The sequence below is a fragment of the Sander lucioperca genome, chromosome 6, assembly GCF_008315115.2.
Source record: "Sander lucioperca isolate FBNREF2018 chromosome 6, SLUC_FBN_1.2, whole genome shotgun sequence".
In the NCBI taxonomy this organism is placed as follows: Eukaryota; Metazoa; Chordata; class Actinopteri; order Perciformes; family Percidae; genus Sander; species Sander lucioperca.
The window spans coordinates 9,024,397-9,039,659 of record NC_050178.1 but is presented as its reverse complement, the minus strand read 5'-3'; the positions used below and the strand labels follow the sequence as shown (position 1 = coordinate 9,039,659).

Below are 15,263 nucleotides of genomic sequence, written 5' to 3'. Positions count from 1 at the left end.
AGAGGCCTTGGAGCGAAGCACAGAGTCTGAGATGAGTGTGTGTGTGGGTGTGTTTGTGTGATTGAATGAGGAACGGTAAGGTCAACAAAGTGAGGAGAAGTGAATGGAGATGATGTGAAATGTAGAGTTAGGCAACGTCAAAAAGAACAAAAGCATAGAAGAAGAACGTGATATATGATATAAAATGAACGTAATATGATAGTGGGAGGAAATGGAAAGAGATAGAGGTAAATATAGAAAGGCAAGCGAGTAGTAGGAGGAAGGTGAAAAGGAAGTGAGTGAATGTCAAATTAATAAGAAAAGGTTGGTGATGCTATCTTATACAGTTTCCAAAATGCTATCTCAAGATGTTTGTATCGGGGCACAAAGGAGAACCATGAATGACACGGGATGCTCTGTACCCCGAATGAGCAGGTTATTTTTAGATACTTGGCCCTTATCTCACTACACAGCTGGCAAGGGTTTAGCTCAGAGAAAGGTAAAGAAACTGCACTAATAACCTTAATGTGCTGTGAAGGAGAGACGAGGAGTGGAACTGTTACAGTTTCTGAGAGGACAGTCAAGGTTAATTTGACCGTATAATGAAAATGAAGTGCATAAAACAGAAAGAGAAACAAAGAAACTTTTGATTGTTCTGTTTTGTCCAAACAAATTCCAATTTGATATCAAATTACATGTGAGTGCATGTTTCAATGCCTGTATATAAGTCCTTAGGGGTGCATATGCCTACATGACATTATAAACAATACCCAGCATGTTTATTTTTTCCATTATGGTCTCAAATGCAGCTCCGGGATATAGTATTGTGCCTCCCTCTTCACCTCACCTTCAAATATTAATGTATATGCAGCCAGAGTTCCTCAGATGTTACATGTAAAATGTAGGTTTTCTTACATATATTAAATGAGTCAAGTATTTTATTTCCCTCCAATATCACAACTGAAAGTGATGATGTGGCTATATTTCATTTAAACATTCATGAAGCAAGAGATAAGATCCATTAACCAAAATGAGCTTTCTGATTGGACGGCAAAAGCAATCAACAATTGTAAGTGTGTTGTAATAAAGGCACACAGTGCAATCACATTTACGGAGGGTGTTACATTGATATTGTGTCATCATCAGGGAATGACATAAAACAGAAAGGTTACAGTGATTGTTTGACTGACTTCAGCAGCCATTTGGAGCGATAACCGTCATTATTAGTGTTGTTTCTGCATTACACTGGCATCATAAAACACAACAATGTTCTGAAGTTGTCATATCATAATAAGAGTCAGAATAAAAAAACAGGTACAGGTACAAATTATTATCAGTTTTTGGTTTGATAAATGGGGGAAATGTTTTGTGGAGTTCAGCTGTGAGTGTTCAGTAGCCATGTTCATCTTGATACCATATCCTAATTTATGTGGCGTGTACTGCAGAGAGCAGTATCTCTCTCTTCCCCAGACTTGCAAAGAGAGTAATTTGTATATGACTTAGTCTACAAATGATATTATACAAATATTATATTAGTATATGACTTAGTTAAATTCAATTCCATTTTATTTATGTGTCAAATCATAACAGAAGTTATCTCAGAGAGAGGAGAGAGGAGCTCTGTGTATAGGAAGTCCCCCAGCAGTCTAAAACTATAGTAGCATAACTAATTGCTGTTCCAAGGCAAACCTTAGCCAGCCCTAACTACAAACTTTATCAAAGAGGAGTTTTAAGCTTACTCTTAAATGTGGAGACGGTGTCTGCCTCCCGAACCGAAACTGGGAGCCTGATAGCTGAGGGCTCTGGCTCCCATTCTACTTTACTTTTGAAACTAGGAACCACAAGTAGCTCTGCATTCTGGGTGCTATGAGCTCTTTAAGATATGATGGTGACTGACCATTAAGAGCTTTGTAGGTCAGGAGAAGGATTTAAATTCTATTCTGGATTTTGCAGGAAGCCAATGCAGAGAAGTTAATACGGGAGAAATATGATCTCTCTTCCTAGTAGGGGTGGAACGGTACATGTATTCGTATTGAACCGAAACGGTACGGGCGTCTCGGTTCGGTACATGAATTTACACGGAGAATACACGGTATAAAAATAAATAAAACTTCCAAATTAATTAATGTAATGTGGAACTACTGTTACATACGCGTTTCTTAGGGACACCTAATCTGTAGCCCCGCCTTAGCTCTGAAGCTCCCAAGCTCCGCCTACATGTCGAGTCGGACCAGTGAGCCAAACATACTAGCTGATTGTCTTATTTTGTTACAAGTTCCAGATGGAGTCTGGAGATGATGTGGGGTAGCCTACTTATTGTTTACATCTTACTTTATACACTTCAGGCTGTTGCAGCTAGCTCAGGGGAGAGACTGGATGACACTAGGTGGTACAGCCTGAGACATGCACAATAAAAAAAATTGCCTTCTGCATTTTTGTTATGCTTTTCCCTCCATTGAACCGAACCGTGATGTCTGAACTGAGGTATGAACCGAACCGTGACTTCAGTGTACCGTTTCACCCCTACTTCCTAGTTCTTGTCAGTCACGCGCTGCAGCCTTCTGGATCAATTGGAGTTCTAAGGAACTTATTTGAGCAACCTGATAATAACAAAAGCCCAGCGTTGAAGTAACTACAAATTCTATTATTATACAAATATTTATAGATTGGCAACTTTTATATGTATTAAGGAAGTGTTGTGTTTTTTTGTATAGCTGTTTCAACAGTTCTTTGAAATGTAAGAAACAGTAAGCGATACCTCCTACATTTTACCTTTAAAGTTGTATGTCAAAAGCATACGCATGGATGTGTTCTTCATGCATTCTATATCACAACACAGTGTATCGCCTGGAAAATATCCCAAGGTAAACTGATATTATAATGTTTAAGGCACCAAAATATGTAAATGTTGACAGCAGTTAGACAAAAACATATTACTGCACCTAATAGGAGAAAGCATTAATGTGCAAACTCTTTAATAAATGTAATAATGAATATGACAAATTGCACTGTTCAAACACGTGCTCATGTAACAATTCACGTCATGAACAAGCTTTTTGACACACAAGCTGCACTCATTAGTTGCCATAGAAGTTATGTAAGATGACTGCCTGACCTGAATTTGACGTTTTATCGTCTCCAGCTGTGCTGTGTAAAAAACAAACAAAAAAAGTGTAACCCTCTGTTTGCCAGATTGGACAGTACAGTGATGCTGTTTTTTCAATGTGAAAGCACTAACAAGTGAAAAGGTACTGAAGAATGAAACAGATGTGTCGCTTGATGTGTTGATGCTGAATGTGATGATTGCAAAAACACTTGGTTACCTTGAATGTGGACCAGTACATGGATTGAATTACACATTGTTTGATGAAATTCAAAGATAACGTTGAAGTAGTGTTAGTGTAGCAATAAGCTGTTGCCGTGTTCTTCGTGTGGTTCAGCAGCTGAGTATTTGGTCGTGGCTGTGGCTGGCATGTACCTCTGAACAGGACCACAATACAGACAACACTTATTTAGTTCCATATAGCCTTTAATCTCATGAAAAGTGTGTGTGCAGTTTAGAATGTTAAAAAAGAGGAAAGCAGCAAAGAAACAGGTCAACTACAGTACGTTTCTTTTACACATTTCGTCTGCTTATCATTAAATTCAGTTCTGAGAATATTTTAGGCGAGAAATCAAATCTCAAATTAACCTCCGAAGGCAGCCCCCTGAATTGTGACAGAGCTAATGCTTCCCTGAAAAGCTCCATTCAGAATTGTTATCCTCCATCAAACAGGCCTGCAGCCCCATTGTTGACCACATCAACATGACACATCTCTCTTGAAGTAAATCAACAGCTGTGGATGCCAATTATGTTGACATCTCGGGGCTAGGATTACCTCTTTGTGTATTCCCAAAATAAGAAGCCTCTCCAAGGCTCGTTATCCTCACATGAGCCCAGTTACGTTCTTCACGTTTGCTTTTGCTCTGGCTTTTGGCTCTGGTGAAGCCAGGTGCACAACCATTGTTACTGAATAGTAAAACAGCTCTAAATTAATGTTTCTGTTTAGCCACTATTAGACTAAATGTTTTTTATTCTTTTTTACATTTTGTTCACCATGAAGACGCAGACGCAGAAAGATATAGTCTGCCAAAGGAAAATGATAAGAAACAGTATTAATCTTAATGTTTTTACACTCCACACAGTCATCTGGAAAACATTTAGTCATGTGGGTTAGGGTTCATATTTGGTGCACACTGCACAGATGAAATATTGATATGTGAGGTTTTAGTTCTTTGCCTATTTTTCATGATACATTTACCTCAGAATTGAGTTACCAAAATGTATTTTGTACAGTACTGTAGGTGGAAATCTACACAGATCACACACACTCTAACCCTAATCCATAAAATACTGTAAAGTTGTAATGGTGACAAGCTGCTATTTTTACAGAAGGTTTACAATATTATACGAATGAATACATTTATTAGGATATTAGGATATTATCCTTCAATCTAGCAGTATTTAACCTTATCCCTGGTCGCTCAACATCTGAAAGTCCTTTTATTGGATTTTTATGTAAATTTCTCAGGTCCAAAAATGTTTTTTTTTATGGGTTTGTGCAGTGTCGTGAAGGCTGTATTCATTTGTAGGTGTTTTCATTTTAGCTGGACAGCATGGTCTAAAAAACTGTTAATGTATAGACAAACTGGAATAGAGAAATCACAGCTCCGGTTGTGGGAGTTATGGATGCAAACCCCCTGTCAAGGACACTTAATACAACGGTTGACCACTTATTTGTTGAGAAGGCGATGGCTCACACAATGTAATTATGTCAGAACTCAGAGATCCATCATTTTGATTGCATTTTTTTTATTATTCTCTGCTTATACTGTATGCATGTGAACAGAACAGCCATTAATCTCTTTCTAGGGTATTATAAACATTGATTATATTTAAATCAAGCGTCAGTTACTAATTGTCAAGGATTCTTATGACCAGGGCCTTTGACACAGAGTGAGATTATATCTAAACATACCATATTTAGGCTTAGGTGCCATATTGTTGTTGAGCCTCAATCAGATGCAGCTGTGGCAAGAATAGAGTTAAAACATTTTGAACTGTCACGCCTTAAGATGCTTGTTGCTGATGTGTTGCCCCTATACTTCCCTCTTATACAGTAGCTCCATACTGTAATATAAATATAATGTAGTGATAAAAGATGTGTTTAAAGCAGTTTGAGCTAATTTGTGTAATCTGTTTGAACACCACCCTCTACCTTAGGCAAGCACAATCTTCAAAGGTTTCTTAGGGCTAGGTAATGCTGGAACATAACTACTTCTAATCTGATGTTGGACAGGTGTGTGTTGGGAGGGGGTTTATGACCATCTTTTGAAGCACTACAGATGACTTGAGTTTGTTGTTGGCCCTTACGATGTCTAGAGATATCAGAAAAAAATGAATAGATCTTCTCAGGAGGGGATGAATAGCGGTGCACACATGCTTAAATTTCTCTGATGACCAAACCTTTGACAAGTAATAAATTGTATCTATTGAATTTAGCCTGGTAACTTTATTAAATCAATTTGGATAGTTTGAATGTCAAGCTGTAAAGCTGCAAAAAGGTAGCAAGAGGGATATTAAATCTCCCACAGGCAGTCCTCTCCCAGCATATACCACGGATAATACCAAATGGCACATCTTTACAGCAGAAAAATGTTTTATGCTGCACTGTGAGCCACCTTCATTACTCGTCTGTGCTGAATTCCCACACTAGGTTGAACTTGGATTTACTTGTGGAAATGACAGCCGATGAACGCTGTTCACTTCCATGTTCTCATGCGTTTTAGCCTTTCTGCTGTCTCTTCTGTTGCCTTATAACCACAGCAAAGATTTTTTTTACTGCACTAATACTTTGCCCTGCAACGTTTATTCAGGTTGTTTATCAAGAAAACATTTTTGTGTCCGTTTCAATAGGTGTGAACTTACGTTTTCCATCTCAATAACTTAGCTCCACTTATGTAGAGATACATTTTGAAAAAAAAAAAAACGACAACCCTTTCAAAGCCATTAAAATATAATTGTGCGGTGACAGGACATAATGACAAACCAACTGGAGGAGTAAATTGACCGAGTGAAGTGCATATCAACTTTGGATTTAAAAGAGCTGCCTCCATTTCTGAGCAGTTCATAATAAATAGCAGCTTGGGCCGGCAGATTGGTTCTCCTGTGAGCAACAGAATATTCATGTGCAATGACTGTCCAGTGCATTAATTCCAATATCAGAAGCCAACTATAATACAACAGGTTTTCACACATCTCATGACACTGATGGATTTCTATTTGGCTGCAGAGAGCTGTATCGTGATGGACATGTAACAGAATGTCTGAAACGTTGCATGATAATCAATTATTACACAATAAAAGGATCCAGTGTTAACGTCTGATATAATTATTTTATATATACTTTTTATGCTTTATAATAATATACTTTATTTTGCCATTAGCTACTTAATTTTTTTTTTCATTTTGGCTTAACATTACTCTAAGTTGGAGCAGTGCCATAACAATCCATATTATTATTTTTTATAAATAGGAAATAGACAGAATTACATATCACAGCAATAGAGAAAAAGTATTTTCCAAATGATTTAACCCAAAAATATGACAACCAATTATTATGTTAACTTTCCAATAATAAGTCATATTCTCTATATGTGTTTATACAGACTGTAACTGAGGTTGTGTAACTGAGAGAGCAAATAAAAAGAATTTTTAGAACATATATTCGAACATTCAATATTCACAACATTAATATAGCAGCAAATAAATATTTGCTATGTAAATATATATGGAGTAATGGCATTCTGAGCATATAATGAAATCACACTCTCTGTGTGTAGTGTTTCTTCTGAAAGCTTCTCTGTTTTTCCGTTCTGCTAGCAGGTCCGGACGCGCGTGCATGTGAGTGCATGTGAGTGCATGTGACACATGACAAAGCGTCGGTATTTTACGAAGTGGGGAGCGGTCTGTGAGAGCCCTATGGAGGCGTTCCCAGACCACTTCTTTTTCTGAATGCCCCTTTAAGGTGCTCTCGGATATACTAGGCATCACATTTTAAATTTCAATAGGTTTCAGCAGCAGTATTTTAGAAAGTCACCCTTTCTGATGGACTGTTCAACACATTTACACATAAAGTTGTTATATTGCATTCTTTGGATTAGTACATTACATGAGCAATTGTTATGCTGTTCTACTTCTGTTTGACTGAGCTGTTTTTGATGCTGATGATGACGTCAGGTCAGTTGTTCATCTTAACAGGTTGACATTTTCAAAGCATCCTTCCTCTCTTTTCTGTTTTCTGAGGAGTACATCAATAATCTTCCCATCACACATTGGCTATGGAGTTTGTTCTTTATTTCACCCAATGTTGTCACATAACACTTTAAACATAGATTCTTTGCTGTGCCAATGATTTATAGTTTTTTTTTTTTTTACTCCTAACATCCAGCAATAGAAAAATAGACAATGTTATTTAGGTTAAAATAAAATGAAACATAGCTAACTGCTAATTCCGTGTTTCCTATTACAAAATCTTAATACAGTATTTACATCATTAAAACCATCGGATGTTTTCAGTAAACCATCCTATGTGCCTTTTCCATAACTTGCATTGTGTACTGTTTCAGCTGTATTCTTGCCACAGCTGTACACTTCTGTCTCATTTGAAAGCAGAAGTTCAGCATTGAACTGGTAAATAGAGTAGAGAAGATGGTATGACTCCCATATTAGTTTCAGGCTTTTGCTTTCAGGGCCATTACACTTATTATTGGTCTCATTATATTATTGTGTATTCTTGATTTGGTTGTTGGGACACCACTGTGCTTCCTGAATTTTGTTAAGTGGCCCATAACGAGGCACCAATGTCAGTTGCACTTTTGGCTTAATAAAATGGCACTTCTTAGTGGCAAAGGGTCAAGTATAAAGAGCTCACAGAGTGCACAGAGTGCCCTGCTGCTGCTCATGACATTGTGCATGTGCAAGCCTGTTTTACTTCCATTTATTTTGCACAGACAAAATTACTGATTGTCAGTTCTTCATAAAACTCTTCAGGAGATTGCATAGATTTGTTTTCCACACAGTCGTCAAATCTAACAGTCATTGGCACTATTGATTTGAGTTTTTCCATCCTCAAGTGAGCTCATCTCTTCTTGTTGTAGGCCAATCTCAATCAGATTGAAATATCTCAACATCTATCAGATAGATAGACGGATAGTCATGACATTTTGTACAGACATGATGAATCTTACAGACTTTGGTGATCCCCTGATTTTGCCTGTAGTGCCACTAAGCAAGTTGACATTTTAATTTTTACTGCGATATGTTAACAACTATTGGATAGATTGCTATGCAATGGATGAAATACTAATGATATTAGTGAACCCTTGACTTTTCCTCTAGTGCCACCAGTACTGTACTTTGGTCAGTGGCTCTCAACATCAGATACCGACACAAAAGGCACCCTTTAGCGTCTGTATCGGAGGCACTGACCAGAGCAGCAGCTCGGCCGCTGTGCTGTAAGATTACTTAGTATGAAGAGCGGTAACAATAGAGAGTAGTATTAAAGACCAAAAATCCACATAAGGAGGAAGTTTGGGGTAGTGGATTTGTCAAACAGCACAGGACTTTCACCCAGAAGACCGGGGTTCGTAGCAGAGCCGGTGAACCGCAATCAATGAGCCGTCCGCCCCCGCTGATGTACTGCACGTGTAGGAGACACACAAACACACACACACACACACACACACACACACACACACACACACACACACAAATCTAGTGGAATGTGTAATTTACTGCACTCATGATATCCTCTCCTGTAATTTGTACAACCTTCTCTTGAGTGCCTATGCAAAAAGGAATATATGAGCACTTCACTGATAGCACACAAAGTGTGCCTCAGATGTCTCGCCAACTGTGCTTCCAGACTAATGTGTCTGTTTGATAAATGACACACACAGAAGGGGTAGAACACATCTAAAACAGTGCGCTCACAACTTAGTCAAATTGGCGTTTATTGGGCAAATTATGGTAAAACTACAGTCTCATTTAGAGATGCTATGCTCTATATTCTAATATATAGAATTGTGAGGTGCAATCAACCATTAAACATTGCTTAGATAAGACTTAGGATCTTCTTAAGTAATATGTATGTCATTTAAACAATCTGCTCAATATAGTGCACTGTTTACATGTCATAGAAGAAAGTCTGGGTGATATGCATCATTTACAGGGCACCACCTGTTGAAACAGTGACCTGTGAAAAATTCTTAATATTGTTTCTTAAAATATCTTTCTTCCTCATCCTGTTCTCCTCAGTGGTTTTGCTCCTTCATCCTGGAAATCCTTGACATCCTTTTTATGAGGTTACATGAGAGCTTCACTCACCTCTATATTTAGCTGATGCTATTATGACAAGTCTGTTGGGCTGACAGAATTCAATTACATAAACAGCATTTTCAGAAGCACTACAATCTCCAGAGTGCTTTCTCCAGCTGTGGGGACAAAAAAGCTCTTACTTCTGATAAATAAGGACTCTAAGGATTAAAAGTCTATTGTAGCAACAGTTTATTTCATCATATGGTCCTCACCTTGAAGCATCCTAACTTATGTGTGCCCATTGTCCTCTCAGAGACATCAGCTTTCAAACCATTCCCTACATCTGTTTCATACTCACTTAAGGCTCAAATTTTCAATTAAATGGGGCCATGCAGTAGTTAGTACATACATGTACCAAATGCTGACTGCAGTGTGACCATAGACAAGGGGAACCAACATCCCTGGTAAGCTTTAAAAGCTTGTAGCTACCAAAAATGTGTCTTTATAAAGTTTTGCTTCATGCTTTAAAACAGAACGAAGATCCAGAAAACAAGGCTGAGAGTATATATAGACATCGACATGCTAGCCGCTCTGTAAGGCTGTACTTGGGCAAATCTGTTCTTTGAGCTAAATGCTAACGGTTGCATGGCAACATGGTCGTCACAGTGACAATGCTAACATACCGTGACCCTGTCCTTGTTTCAAGCTGGGTGTCCCGAGTCATGACAAATATTTGCAAAACACTTTTTCACCCTATTTTAAATAATAATATTAGCCTTTTTCAGCTTCTATATGGACATGGATCATGTTCTGTCCAAACAGAACAAACAGTCCAAGTCAAAACATAGTTTTTTGTAGGCGCTGTCCATGCTGTTGAAAGGTGCAAAGTGGTGTAAGTGTACTAAGAACTGAAATAATAATTGTGCCCCATCCTGATGAAAAAGCCTATTGTGTGTGCATGGACGTGCGGTATACTTAAGAGTCCCGGTTCGGGGGTTTGAAAATATAGTCATCCTATGCTAATATGCTGATGTTTTGTAGGTATAATGCTTAGCATGTTCACCATCTTAGTTAAGCACGTTAGCATGGTGACGTGCTACATAGCACTGCAAGTACAGATGCCGCTGATGGAAATGTCATCAGTTTTGCAGGTATTTTGTCATAAACCAATATATGGGACAAATTAAAAAAATGACCTGATGATTGTGCGAAATAAAAAGTGTGGTGATCTCCAAACTTATTCATACTGTAGGAAACATGAATATCTATACCAAAAAGATTGCCATTGCCATCCACAGAGAGACATCACTAGCATGGTTAAAAAAACTACAACAGTAGATACTTCTTTGAGGACAGACTTGTACACATTTTGGACAGAGATGACATATAGGATTTAAAGAGTGGAGAAAAAGTCAATAGAATATAAGAAAACTAAACACACATGAACATATAGTTGAGCTGTCAGTGTGGACAATAGTGAATGCTCTCTTTATATACCACTGAACCATTTCTTTCACTGGGCAATCACTCTTCGAGGACCACAGTTACAAGGTAACCAAATGTGTTTTTTCCTCCCAAGGTCATTTCATTCAAGGTGTTGGCAAACATGTGGCAAAAAGACTGCACAAGGACATTACTTTCATCTTGGGAGAAGTCACAGAGTTCTCTTTGAAAGAGAGGAACGCTCATGACTAATTCTTTAAGAATGTATTCCTCCCAATGCCACACATCTTTGTCCACAATCCCACGATAAAGTCAGTTGCAAATACTTTGGGTTGAATCATGAAAAGGTCTTTTTTTAAGGTCTTTGTCATCCTCAGTTGCTGTGATAAACTGTACGACAGCTGATGGTGTTCTTTGTCAGAACTGCCATATCGTAGTCATAGGGAAAACAATAACTTTAAACATTTAAAGAATATGACAACTGCATTATTGTACAATCATCTCTCACATGTTTATTTTCCAAGGTTGAGCTACTAAAAAATCTGCCAGCGACACTTCGCTTTTGTCTGACAATCTGAAATCAACAACCTATTGCAAAAATGATCACAAACTTTGATAGGTAAATCTGCATATGTGCAGTGCCAGATTGGTAAACTTGGCAGGCTTAAGCCAAAATTATACTTTCCGTGTGTGCAAGTGCTCTAGGGTCCACCTGCCATTAACGACGTCATCAGAGGGTATATGCGAAGGCTCTGTGCGGACATCCGCATACCCCCAATTTGTTGTGAAAGCACGGACTTCGCTGGACAAGTCCGCACAGCTACTCCGCTTCAAGTGGTAGCGTAGCGATCTACTGTGCATGTGTAAAACCTGTCCTCCAAGCAGATAGTAAACAGAACTACTACGCGTCTGTGGTATCTGCAGCTGTCCGTGTACACGTCTGTTTGAGAGGGAGCGAGCCTTCAGGAAGATAATAGGGAGATGTCGAACAAGAACAGCCTGTTCATGCCCACAACGCTCTGAGGAGAAGTCTACTCAGCCAAAATAAACTGGATTGGGGTGTAAGGCCTTTAAGTTTAATTGCCCATGATTTTAAAAGTACCAGTAACTCATGGTTAACCCAATAAGACCTCATCATTGTGAGTTGTTATTAAAAATATCTTGTTTGCACCAAGTCAGACTGGAAGAACCAGGGCAGCTCTTCAAAGTGAGAAGTCGCCATGGAGACGAACTAGTCGACTCAGTCTAGATTGTCTCCTGTGGCCTTTACTCTTCTGTCATTGTCTCTTCAGACAAAGCGGCAGCACAATGCTTCATTCCCTTGAGCTGTCAGCAATGTGTTTCTCTACTGTCCTCTACACAATAGACAGGCTGTCTTATTTGGTGCTCGTCCTGAAAACCTTGTGGTTGTGGGATCTTTGGCTCAGATACAGTATCACCATTGCCATAAGAAATGCTCTTTTAGACATACATTTTTAATAAAATATTGACAATTATCTGGTAAATATGACAGGAAGTGATTCATCCAAACATGTTATGTCTATATTTTATTATATGAATATGGTCAGCTTTAGGGCTAACAATTTAAGAAACTGCTTGTTGTGATGTCTGGCTTGATCCTGTCTGTGTATCAAGCCATAATGTTGACAGTAGGCTACCTCATCAAGATTGAGCTGCAAAATGAGCCATCCTTTCTCTACACACCATTCCACCACCATTCATTTCACCAGAAGATCATAAAAGGCTTCTCTTTGTGCCATTTTCATGTGTTGATGGCCATCAATGAAACTGGGGGATATTAGGCAGACCAGATATAAATTAGGGGTCAGTGGTGCAATGTTTTGTCAATGCAATTGTTATTGTATTTTAGAAGGGTTTTTACCAAGACTCTAAATGAGCCCAACAGCAGTTTATCTGGAGGTTAAAATAATGTGTTTTCTGCCACTGAACTGGAATATTGGTTGTAAACTAAAACCAGTTTTGGTTGTGGAATTGAAAGTATGTATTCATCATACAAGAGGAGGGCTATATTTAATGTAATAGCTCAATAACCTCATGTCAGCTTAACAATAGACCTATATGGGAGATTTTTTTTGTAAAACTTATTTGATTAGATTATTACAGAACAAGGAAAAATACAAGCAGGAGGCCACTGAAACAGAACAGGACAGGTGAAATGAAAATAAAAGATTGCGGTTTTGTGGTGCTAAGTGAAGAGCTACTGCTAAAGTAACTTTATAAAGCATCTTTTAATTTACTGAAATATTATTTTCTTTAAATATTCTTTGACACAACAAATACAAATTGTTAGAAACCTAAATTAAAAGCATTTAAACTAAACAATGAAATTGTACCAACAAATCACGCTCTTTTGCCTCAACAAAAGTGAGTGACTCCTGATAGCTTTGAATCTTAATTTGTGGTTCATTACAAAGTGAGAAAGTTCAGTTAATTTGTGATTTTTAATTTAATTCAGTAGGGCTGCAAATTTGAAAAAAAAACTGCAAAATTCTACATAATTAGAGCACTCAATGGAGCATGCAGCATCCAGGCTACATTAGCAGGGCCACACATGTTGTTTGTTAACAGAGTAACACTTAAAGCTTTCATATGCTTTATGTCCTTCATTGTGCCATCTCATTTGATACATTAGACCCTACCTTTAGTATCTGGTGCTTAATGGTTGAGTTGTTGATGATTACGGCTTGGCCCTTTTAAAAGTAAGCCACAAGATGACCACTCAAGCACCATGGCTGTTAAAGGCTTTCAAATGAACTCGCTGAGCCCACCAACTCCAACTGTTCACACATCTTAGTCGCTCTTTCTGTCCTTCTTCCTCCTTCCCACTCCTTCCACTCCTAAATCTGCAATTAGACCCAATTAAAGTTACTCTCAAAGAATGTATCATCCTTGATGAGCCAGCAGTGCAACAGACTCCCATAGCAAACAGGCGAAAAGATAAAGCAGCTGATGTTCAGAAACACATTAGATCTGACATTTAGTCTTCCATGAAACTACAGAGTTTAAAACAACAGCAGTGATGTTAGCTGCTACATCTCTCAGAAGGACTCCTGTAGTCGCAGTTGTAGATCAAAGTGATCGTTGCAGGATTTGTATTCACTCCAGACCATTGCCTATGTGCTGCAGGGATCAGGCACAGAGCCAATACTCCCTTGAGCCTTGAGTATGTATTGTATGTCATGAAATGCTAATGTGATTCTACTTTGGGGAAGAGTTAAACTTGACAATGTCTGATGTCATTGCATTAAAACAGTGATCCAGTGAAGGGAGAAAAGGACTTGAATGATAATGATTCTGAATGTCGTTGATGGATGTCCACCCACATCCACACAGGTGGCATTCTGCAGGCTTAGCTATCACAACCTCATCAATAACATGTTTGCTCGCTAATATTCAGTTTGCATTGCAGTGTCTATGAAAAAGCCATTCTATAAAATTAGATAAATGGATATACTGTGTATTTGTTCACAAAAACATCATCATAAATCAACAGTACAGCCCTAAAACTGAAGTTCCAACCACACAACACAAAAATTAGGACCACCTAAAGAGCACCGGCAGTTGTCAACGAGAAGAGAGAAGAAGAAATTAATTCTGTGACCTTCAGGCAGTTTTGTTGCGTTTATTTAAATACTTCTGTAGATGAGCAGATACCATTGGGGCTTAGCTAAAAATGTATGTTGTTTACTGCTGCACCATTTGCTTTTAGAGTGAATATACTTCATTTAAGGCTTAGGATATAATTTGTAATTTCGGATATAAAGTGTCTGGCAGTGTTTATTACCTCAGGGTTCACATTTCTCCTTAGTCATCAAGGTCCACACATAGGGAAACCTAACACCTTTGGAATTCTATTTCACAAAAAACAGTGCATTTGGGGGTTTTAAACCTGTCCCTCAATGTGGGGAAAACTAAGGATGTCGTCATAAATTTCAGAAAGAACAAACCCACACATACACCTGTCTATATTAACAACTCTCCAGTTGAAATTGTCAACAAGTTCTTAGGCATCCACATTTCAGACTCCCTCACGTGGTCGTTCCATATCAGGTGTGCCATTAAGAAGGCACATCAGAGGCTGTATTTTCTGAGGTGTCTCAAGAAATATGGTATGTCCCTTAACATTCAACAGAACTTTTACTGCTGTACAATTGAGAGTATATTGACAGGTAACATTGTAGTGTGGTTTGACAGGGCTACTTCACATGACCTTAATCTTCTGACAAAGGTGGTCAAAACTGCATCTAAAATCCTTGAGGTTCCACTTGAACCGCTACAACACATTTACTGGAAACGCAGCACCAAGAAGGTATTGTGCAGGATTCTAGTCATCCTGCACACAATTCCACCTTCCATCAGGGAGACGTTTGCAGAGCATCCCAACGTGCACATCACGTTTTAGGGATAGGTTTTACCCCCAGGTAATAAGGTTACTGAATGATAGCACAGCAGGAAGGAGGGC

At 38.4% G+C, this 15,263-nt stretch overlaps 1 protein-coding gene across 2 annotated transcripts in view; it reads left to right on the top strand.

Annotated features, from left to right (window-relative positions):
• LOC116051544 (potassium voltage-gated channel subfamily D member 3-like) overlaps positions 1–15,263 on the top strand; it is an 85,055-nt gene that overhangs the window by 19,020 nt on the left and 50,772 nt on the right. The window lies entirely within an intron of this gene.